Source organism: Bison bison, unplaced genomic scaffold, assembly GCF_000754665.1.
Source record: "Bison bison bison isolate TAMUID 2011002044 unplaced genomic scaffold, Bison_UMD1.0 scf7180017864041, whole genome shotgun sequence".
NCBI classification, from domain to species: Eukaryota; Metazoa; Chordata; class Mammalia; order Artiodactyla; family Bovidae; genus Bison; species Bison bison.
This window is the reverse complement of record NW_011494613.1, coordinates 2,590,722-2,599,785: the sequence shown is the minus strand read 5'-3', so window position 1 is coordinate 2,599,785 and position 9,064 is coordinate 2,590,722. Positions and strand designations below refer to the sequence as shown.

General features: G+C 41.1%; 1 protein-coding gene across 2 annotated transcripts in view; it reads left to right on the top strand.

Annotated features, from left to right (window-relative positions):
* Positions 1–9,064, top strand: part of SLC25A21 (solute carrier family 25 (mitochondrial oxoadipate carrier), member 21) — a 529,689-nt gene that overhangs the window by 514,433 nt on the left and 6,192 nt on the right. The window lies entirely within an intron of this gene.

Below are 9,064 nucleotides of genomic sequence, written 5' to 3'. Positions count from 1 at the left end.
GATGGTGACTGCAGCCATGAAATTAAAAGACATTTGCTCTTTGGAAGAGAAGTTATGACCAACCTAGACAGCATATTAAAAAGCAGAGACATTACTTTGCCAACAAATGTCCATCTAGTCAAAGCTATGGTTTTTCCAGTAGTCATGTATGGATGTGAGAGTTGGACTATAAAGAAAGCTGAGCACCGAAGAATTGATGCTTTTGAACTGTGGTGCTGCAGAAAACTCTTGAGAGTCCCCTGGACAGCAAGGAAATCAAAACAGTTAATCCTAAAGGAGATCAGTCCTGGGTGTTCATTGGAAGGACTGATGCTGAAGCTGAAACTCCAATACTTTGGCCACCTGATGCGAAGAACTGACTCACTTGAGAAGACCCTGATGCTGGGAAAGATTGAAGGCAGGAGGAGAAGGGGATGACAGAGGATGAGAGGGTTTGATGGCATCACCGACTCGATGGACATGAGTTTGAGCAAACTCCAGGAGTTGGTGATAGACAGGGAGACCTGGAATGCTGGAGTCCATGGGGTCGCAGAGTTGCACATGACTGAGCAAGTGAACTGAATTGAACTGAACAGGAATTGCATTGAATCTGAAGATCATTTAGGGTAGTATGGAAATTTTAACAACACTAAATCTTCCAATACCTGAACATGAACTATCTTTGTGTTTGTCTTTTAAAATTCTTCACCAATGTTTTGTAGTTTTCAGTATACAGGTCTTTCACCTTCTTAGGTAAGTTTATTGCTGCTAAGTCGCTTCGTTGTGTCCGACTTTGTGTGACCCATAGACGGCAGCCCACCAGGCTCCCCCGTCCCTGGGATTCTCCAGGCAAGAACGCTGGAGCGTGTTGCCATTTCCTTCTCCAATGCAGGAAAGTGAAAAGTGAAAGGGAAGTCACTCAGTCGTGTCCGACTCTTAGCGACCCCATGGACTGCAGCCCACCAGGCTCCTCCGTCCATGGGATTTTCCAGGCAAGAGTGCTGGAGTAGGGTGCCATTGCCTTCTCCAAAGTTTATTGCTAAGTATTTTATTATTGTTGGTGCTATTGTAAATGGGATTACTTTTCTAATTTTCTTTTCAGATAGTTCACTGTTAGTAGAAACATGGGTGATTTTTATATGATGATTTTATATGATGATTTGTATCCTGCTGCTTTACTAATTTATTAGTTCTGAATGTTTGTTATAGAGTATTTAGGTTTTTCTACATATAGTTTTTCTACATATAGTGAAAATGTTAGTCACTCAGTCATGTCCAATTCTTTGATACCCCATGGACTGTAGCCTGCCAGGCCCCTCTGTCCATGAAATTCTCCAGGTAAGAACATTGGAGTAGGTAGCCATTCCCTTCTCAAGGGGATCTTCCCAACCCAGGTATAGAACCTGGGTCTCCCACATAGTAGGCAGATTCTTTACTGTCTGAGCCACCAGGGAATCCTTTCTACATATAAGACCATGTCATATGTAACAGCAACAATTTTATTTCTCCTGACTTTGATGCCTTTTATTATTTTTTCTTGCATAATTTCTCTGATTAGGACTTCCATTACTATGTTACTATGATAAGAGCAGGCATCTTTGTGTTGTTACTTAGATCTTAGAGAAAAGGCTTTCAGTTTTTTACCAGTGAATATGATAATAGCTGTGGGCTTTACTTATGTTGGGACTTTATTACATTGAGGTACTTTCTTTCTGTTTCTATTTTCTTGAGAGTTTATCATGAAAACTTGCTGAATTTTATCAAGTGCATTTTCTACATGTATTGAGAGAATCATGTGATTTTTAAAAATCCTTTATTCTCTTAATGTGCTTTATCATATTATCGATTCTCATATGTTGAACCATCCTTTTGTCCCAGGGATAAATCCCACTTTGTCATAATGTATGATCCTTTTAAAGTGATGTTGGATTTGATTTGCTAGTGTTTTTTGAGAAATTTTACATCATATTCATCGGGGATCGTGTCCTATAGTTTTCTTGTCTTGTGGTGTCTTCAGCTTTGATATCAAGATAATGCTGGCTTCATAAAATGAGGTGGATGTGTTCCTTCCTCTTCAATTTTCTGTAAGAATTTAAGAAGCATTGGCATTAATAGAAGAATTAATGTTTAGTAGAATTCACCAGTGAAACTATCTAGTCCTGAGCATTCCTTTGTTGGGAGATTTTTGATTGTTAATGTAATTTCCATACTAGTTACAGGTCTATTCAGACTTTTTACTTCTTTGTGATTTAGTCTTGATAGGTTGTTTATTTCTAGGAATTTGTCCATTTCTTCTAGATTATCCAGTGTGTTCATATATAATTGTTCACAATAGCCTCTTATGATCGTTTCCAGTTCTGTGGCATCTGTTATAATGTCAGTTATAATTTCTCTTCTTTCATTTCTGATTTTGAGTCTTCTCTCTTTTTTTCTTAATTAGTTTTGCTAAGGGTTTGTCAGTTTTATCTTTTAAAAAACCCAACTCAATTTCATTTATTTTTCTATTGTTTTTCTAATGTTTATTTTCTTTCCACTCTAATCTTAATATTTCCTTCCTCCTGCTAACTTTGGACTTAGTGTTCCTTTTAGTTCCTTGAGCTATAAAATTAGATTGTTTGAGATCTTCCTTTTTTAAAAAATATAGGTGTTTATCACTGTGAACCTCCCTCTTAGTACTCCTTTGCTGAATCTCATAAGTTAGGGTATGTTGTGTTTTCTTTTACATTTGGCTTGAGGTATTTTCTAATTTTCTATTTTGGGCTTTGTACAATAGTCTCCCACAATCTCTTAGACTAGTTTTACTCTTTTTCCTTCCTTTTTCATTTTGCTCCTCTGACTGAATTACTTCCAATAGTCTCTGTCTTTGTGTTTGCTGATTCCTTCTGTTTGATCTAGTCTACTACCGAGTTCTTCTAGTGAATTTTTGATTCAATTATTGCATTTTTCAACTCCATGATTTCTGTCTGGTAATTTTTTATATTTTCTATCTCTTCATTGAAATTCTCACTTTATTCACACATGTTCCTTTGACCTCAGTGAGCATCTTTATGATAGTTTTTTTGAATTCTGTGTCAGGTAAATCATGTAATTCACTTTCCTTATAGTCGGTTTCTGGAGCTATATCATGTTTCTTAATTTGGAACATCTTTGCCCGATTGTTCATTTTCCTTAACTCTCTTTGTTGGTGTCTGTGCAGACACCAACAAAGACAAGGCAGTCTTCATAGACTAGCCTCATGCAGGAGAAGACCCCCACAATTCAGACTGGCTAGAGATTCTGGGGACCTGTACTAACTCTTTCCCTCCTCAGGGAGAAGCAGGCAGCTGTCATTTTTGTCTTCTTACTCTGTACTGAGCAAGAGGAAAGATATGGCCTCTAGCAGTCCAACCCTTCATCTCAGTTCGCCCCACGGTGGCTAGACTCTACTGGAGCCATCAGAACTCCAAGATAGGCAAGAATATACCAGTTCTTTATACCAGTTCTTCTCATTCAGCCCCAGAGAAAGTGAACATGCAAATTAATCCCTTCCCTCCCCTAGGAGAAGCAGGAAGTTAGGGAGTCTTCCTGATTATATGGCAATACACGAGGGGCAGGGACTCTGGTGGGAGGGTGTGCTGAATCTCCCTACTGAATTCTATAACTCTGTTCATGTGGACCCAGGGTACAGGAATTTTCAACTAATTTCTTGATTTCTCACGCAGAGAATCTGTCCATGAATTGTTGGGTTTGTGTGAGAAAGAAGAATTCAAGTCTTCCTGCTCTGCCACCTTGCTGATGTCACTCTTTAGGTTAGGGGACCTTCTGAATTCACTTCCAGTCTTGTGATTTTATTTTCTACCACTTAAGTCTCTCTTGGACTGAGAGGTGATCTCCTTGACTGTTAAAGTGGAGTACAGTCCTGAGAGGCAAGGGTATGTCTCTAATTCTGCTGGTTGATATCTGGCAATCTCAGAGCTTCTCAGTATTTTGACTTCTTCACTTCCAAATAATAGAATCATGGCTCTTTTTTGGTTAATTTAACTTTATACTCATTAGTAACATAGATAGTTTCTGTAAGCTTCAGATGCCTCATCTACTCAGCAATGTTGTGAGGCTTAAATATACAGAAAGTGCTTAACATAGTGCCTAGCAGATTGTGTGTTATCATTATCATCAGCAGCTTTTTCCAATTTTTAATAAAATAAATGAGGCAGAATGACATCCCAAGTAATATGATAATCAAGCCAGAAGGCTGGGCATTCAGCTAATGCACAGCAACTTGTAACGTACAATAAATGTAGGTTGGATGAATATACAACAAATGAATGGTGAATGAGAGGCAATATAACATAGTGAATGAATTGAAATAAAGTGTAGCGGTTGGAAGTCTGAAAAATTTGAGTGTAAATCCAACCTCGATCTCTTATAAGCAATGTGGTCTTGATCAACTGGCCTAATTCTCTAAGTTTCATGTCCTTATCTATAAAAGGGGGTTATGTACCTAATTCATAGGGTTCTTATATATGCTATATACATGTTTTTTTGCATATAAAATTGTCTAGAAATAAGTAACTATTATTAACAGTACCATTAATTCTCTTACTGAAAGTTATGAAAAATAGCACAAATATTATAAGGTATATTATTTTATTACTTCTGTTTATTTTTACCATTTTATTGTTATTTCCTGTTGTGGTTATTGACAAGAATGATTTACTTATTGCCAGTACAGAATGACCCATTCAAACTACGTCATAGGTTTCACTCAGACCGAACAACCTCACAGATGTGCATTCTTCTTTAGATGGAGCTGGGGTCGGAAAAAGGTGGACAGAGTTAACAGTGTTGCATTCATTTATGCAGCCTTAAAGAAACAAAGACCTGTTTCCACCAAAGAAGGCTTTAAAATGCTCCACAGTACATCTAGATCCCTTTAGAGCATCACTTATCTAGCCAAGCTTCCCTGGTAGCTCGGCTGGTAAAGAATCTGCCTGCAATGCAGGAGACCGCAGTTCGATTCCTGGGTCGGGAAGATCCCCTGGAGAAGGTATAGGCTACCCATTCCAGTATTCTTGGGCTTCCCTAGTGGCTCAGCTGGTAAAGAATTCATCTCCCTCATTGCAGGTGAATTCTTGCAGAAGAATTCACCTGCAATGAGGGAGACCTGGGTTCCATCCCTGGGTTGGGAAGATCCCCTAGAGAAGGAAACGGCTACCCACTCCAATATTCTGGCCTGGAGAATACCATGCATCCATCAGAATAATTTGGAAGACTTGTTTAAATAGATTGTGCTCCGTCCCTAGAGTTTTGGGTACTGTAGTCCTGATAAAGCCCAAATTTTCATTTCTAGTAAGTTCCCACATGATACTGATGGTGATGGTTCAAGGACTACACTTTGAGAACCATTGAGTTCACCGATAGTATGAGTAACCCAACTCCAGAGTGGGAATATTTGCAGAAATATTTTCACTACAGTGAATTGCCCGATAACTCCCATGAAAATGAGGGCTTCCTGTTTTCAACACTGCATTGTCCTTTCCTTACTTTATAAATTTATTGGTAGGAAAAATGATTTGATGAAGTTGTTTTTAACTTTTGTGAGCCTGATAAAATCTACTGATACTTTCTCCAGAAAAACCCAAATACACATACACAGAAGCATTGCTTGTAATTTCAGGAGGTTCTCAGGTACCTCCCCATACAGCCCACCTACCAACCCATAAGAGTATCAGTAGAAAAACTATCCCCTTAAGGAAAAGTCTTGGGTTCACTTGGATGTAACAAAAATTTTCTTCTTATACTTGGATTTGCACTCAAGTTCTTCTTATACTTCTTCTATACCTTTCAGTTCACTCATTTGTAAAATAAAAGTAAAAATAATAGTCCTTACCTCAAAGAGTGATTAATTGATATAGCACACTGAAGAGCCTAATTTGAAAACGAAAACCACTAAATATTACCTTTTGCCCTCTCTTTATAGTCCTGCTACAACAATCCTCATTCTTGAGGCAAGTGGATGCCTCTCCTCAGTAGGGGAAAGATCAGGAAATATAAGAAAGAAGAGCCCAAAGAGTAATATTTCAAGACTTTACTCTATGCTCATTGCATTCTTTTTCTAAAATCTGGTCACAGGTTGCCATATCATGGTTCTCTCTGTGAGTCACTGAGTAATGGGGTCTGGCAAGCCCAGGCCTGGCTCCATGACCTGAGAGTCTCAATTCATTTGCCTGGAAATACTCCACTTTGCAAACGTCCAATGCCTTGTCATGTCCCCATGTTAATGCTTTGTGGCAGAAAGACAGAAACATGAAGTCCTAATAGGGGCTCATTTCCAGGGTAGAAGATACTGAGCTTTGAGAAATAGTAATTAAGAGTAAAGCCTGATCCTCACTGTTTCTACCAAAAAAAAAAAAAGTGCAGTGATAAGCTAATCAGCAGACATTTAGCACTTGCTGTGCACACCGTGCAGTAGGTGACACAAAGAGGAGTAATATATGCTCCTATGCGGTGTCAGCTCGCAGTCCAACAGGGGAGATGGCTACAAACAAAAACCAGACAAAGAGAAGCGTAGAACAATGATCGCGACAGTGCTTCAGGAGCACAGGAGAGGCAGAAATCAGCTTCAGTGGTCATCCACAGAGGTCTCCTGGGCAAGCTGGGATTTAAGCTGGACTGTAAAGAGTGGGGCTGCTGTCCACAAAGATGATGGTGAATGGTGTTCTAGGTTGTGTGAATTGTTTGAAAAAAGATGTGGAGTTAGAAAAGTATTTGGTAGAAAATTTGCATGATTATGATTTAACCAGTCTGACTATAGTGTGGGTTGTGCATAAGGGTGTAGAATTTGAGGCTCGAAAGGTTAAATTGGAAGCATATCATGGGAAAGAAAGCAACGGCCAACAAGGAGCTTTGACCTTACTCTCCGTGGAGTGGGGAAGGGTTGAGGGCCTTTGAGTAGGGAGGCAAATCTGTTTTTTCAAAGAGAACCCTGTGCCACTGCAAAGAACAGGTGACAGAGGCAAGAAGAAAGCAAGACCTAGAAAGTCACAGGCATGAGCTAAAGCCAGAGAAGTGAGAGTAGCCAGAGGGGATGAAGGAGAGGGACATTTGAGGGGCTGCATTCATCCAAGGCTGGCTACGACATGCAGCAAATAAAGCAGAGAGGAGCTGGCCGGGCTCTCCTTGGCGTACCTGATTCCCAGCTGGGTTGCTGCCTCTTGCAGACCATAGGCTCAGAAGAAGAGGCTGAGAGGCCCAGAGGTCTTTGGTGAGGGGCACCTCCTGGCTATCTGCAAAGACTTCTCTCCTTCCTAGAATGCCTAGAGGGGTAGCAATTGGCCATCTGCTTTGCCTGTGTGGAATAGCAATCAAAATCAATGGTTCTCAGACATGGGCCCTCTGTCTGGCCAGGTGAGAAGTCCTAAAGTTCTTTTAAATCAACGTTCAGGCACTTTCCCAGGTGATTCTGATCTGGGAATCTAAGGTGGGTGTGAGGTGGGGCTGTGCATCCATATTTGGTAAAGCTCCCAGGTGACTCTGATGCACAGCTGGATTTGGGAACTAGTGTGGGACCTTACCGGAGAAGGCAATGGCACTCCACTCCAGTACTCTTGCCTGGAAAATCCCATGGACAGAGGAGCCTGGTAGGCTGCAGTCCATGGGGTCGCTAAGAGTCGGACACCACTGAGTGGCTTCACTTTCTCTTTTCACTTTCATGCATTGGAGAAGGAAATGGCAACCCACTCCAGTGTTCTTGCCTGGAGAATCCCAGGGATTGGGGAGCCTGGTGGGCTGCCATCTCTGGGGTCGCACAGAGTCGGACATAACTGAAGAGACTTGGCAGACTGGTAGTGGCAGTGGGACCTTACTGCTGAGCTGGGAAATGTGTAGAAACCGTGGATTCAATTAAGTTTGTGCTAGTGAACACTGTGATGGCTTGAAGACCTTAGCATTTGGTCCCCAGCACTGTCTCAAACACAATGACCCTCATTGAGTGTCTCAGCCACCCCTCCCTCCTCAACTCCAATCCTCAGCAAACACATCAGGAGCGGGGAAAGCTGTGTGCTTGACAGGATCCCCTGAATGTCCCAAAAGGTCTGTGTGCATACGAGTCATCACTTTCACCTGTCCTTGGCCATGTCACAGGAGCACCATAAGGGCCTCATTACAGGTGTTTTGAGACTTTAGAAAACAGGCTACATAAAAATACTATCCATTTTATGCCAGGCTCATACAGTATTGATAGCACTTTTATTATTGTTGTTTTTATTTTCAGAGAAACCATACAGTACAAGGGTAGGGTAAAACAAGGGTAGGTGTCAAACATGTCCCTTCTGTCCACTGGGCTCCACGGGATGCAGGGGCCAGTGCATGGTCAGACACCCAGAACTGGCCCTGAATCCACCACCCTCCTGAGCTTCAGTTTTGCTCCTGTGCCAGCATGGAGGAGGGTAACATAAAGGCATTTTTCTCTCCTTGTAAAAGAGAAGAAAATGGGGGAGGGGGAATTATTTAAACACACCTCACTCATGCTGCAATCACGGCATTGTTTTTCCTGTTGAAACACCCTGTTGGTTTTTAAATCCCTTTAAACCTACTCGGCACCTGTATGGCCCAGATCCAAGAATTATTATCGAACCCCTCGCTTTTTATATTTAAACACGTAGGAGTTTCTGTGATGGTATCTGGCTCTTGGTTTCGTTGAAAATTTCAGAGTTTCCAGAATTTTTTTTCTTCCATCAAAGCTAGAAGCATGCAATTCTCAGACCTGATTTTTTTTTTTAATTAAGCAGAGAATGGTTCCCCCCTTAAGTTCTCCTGGTGTTGTTCCTCTCTGAAAAACTTTCTGAAGTACTAACCAAAAGAGAGGACAGGGGGAGGATGGGGGAGGTCTCTGTCAGCAACTTACGGTGTGTGAGATGGCCTTTCTTTAGGGTAAGGACTGAGGCTGAAAGCGAAATGAGAACTTCCCGGCAAATTCATTATAACACAGTATAATGTGAGCTCGCTGGGCACAAAAATAGGCTGAAGGAAAGCAACTTCAACATCAGACCTAATTAAATACTTTGATGTCAGAAAGCAGAGCAGGCAGGGGTGGAAAATCAAATCA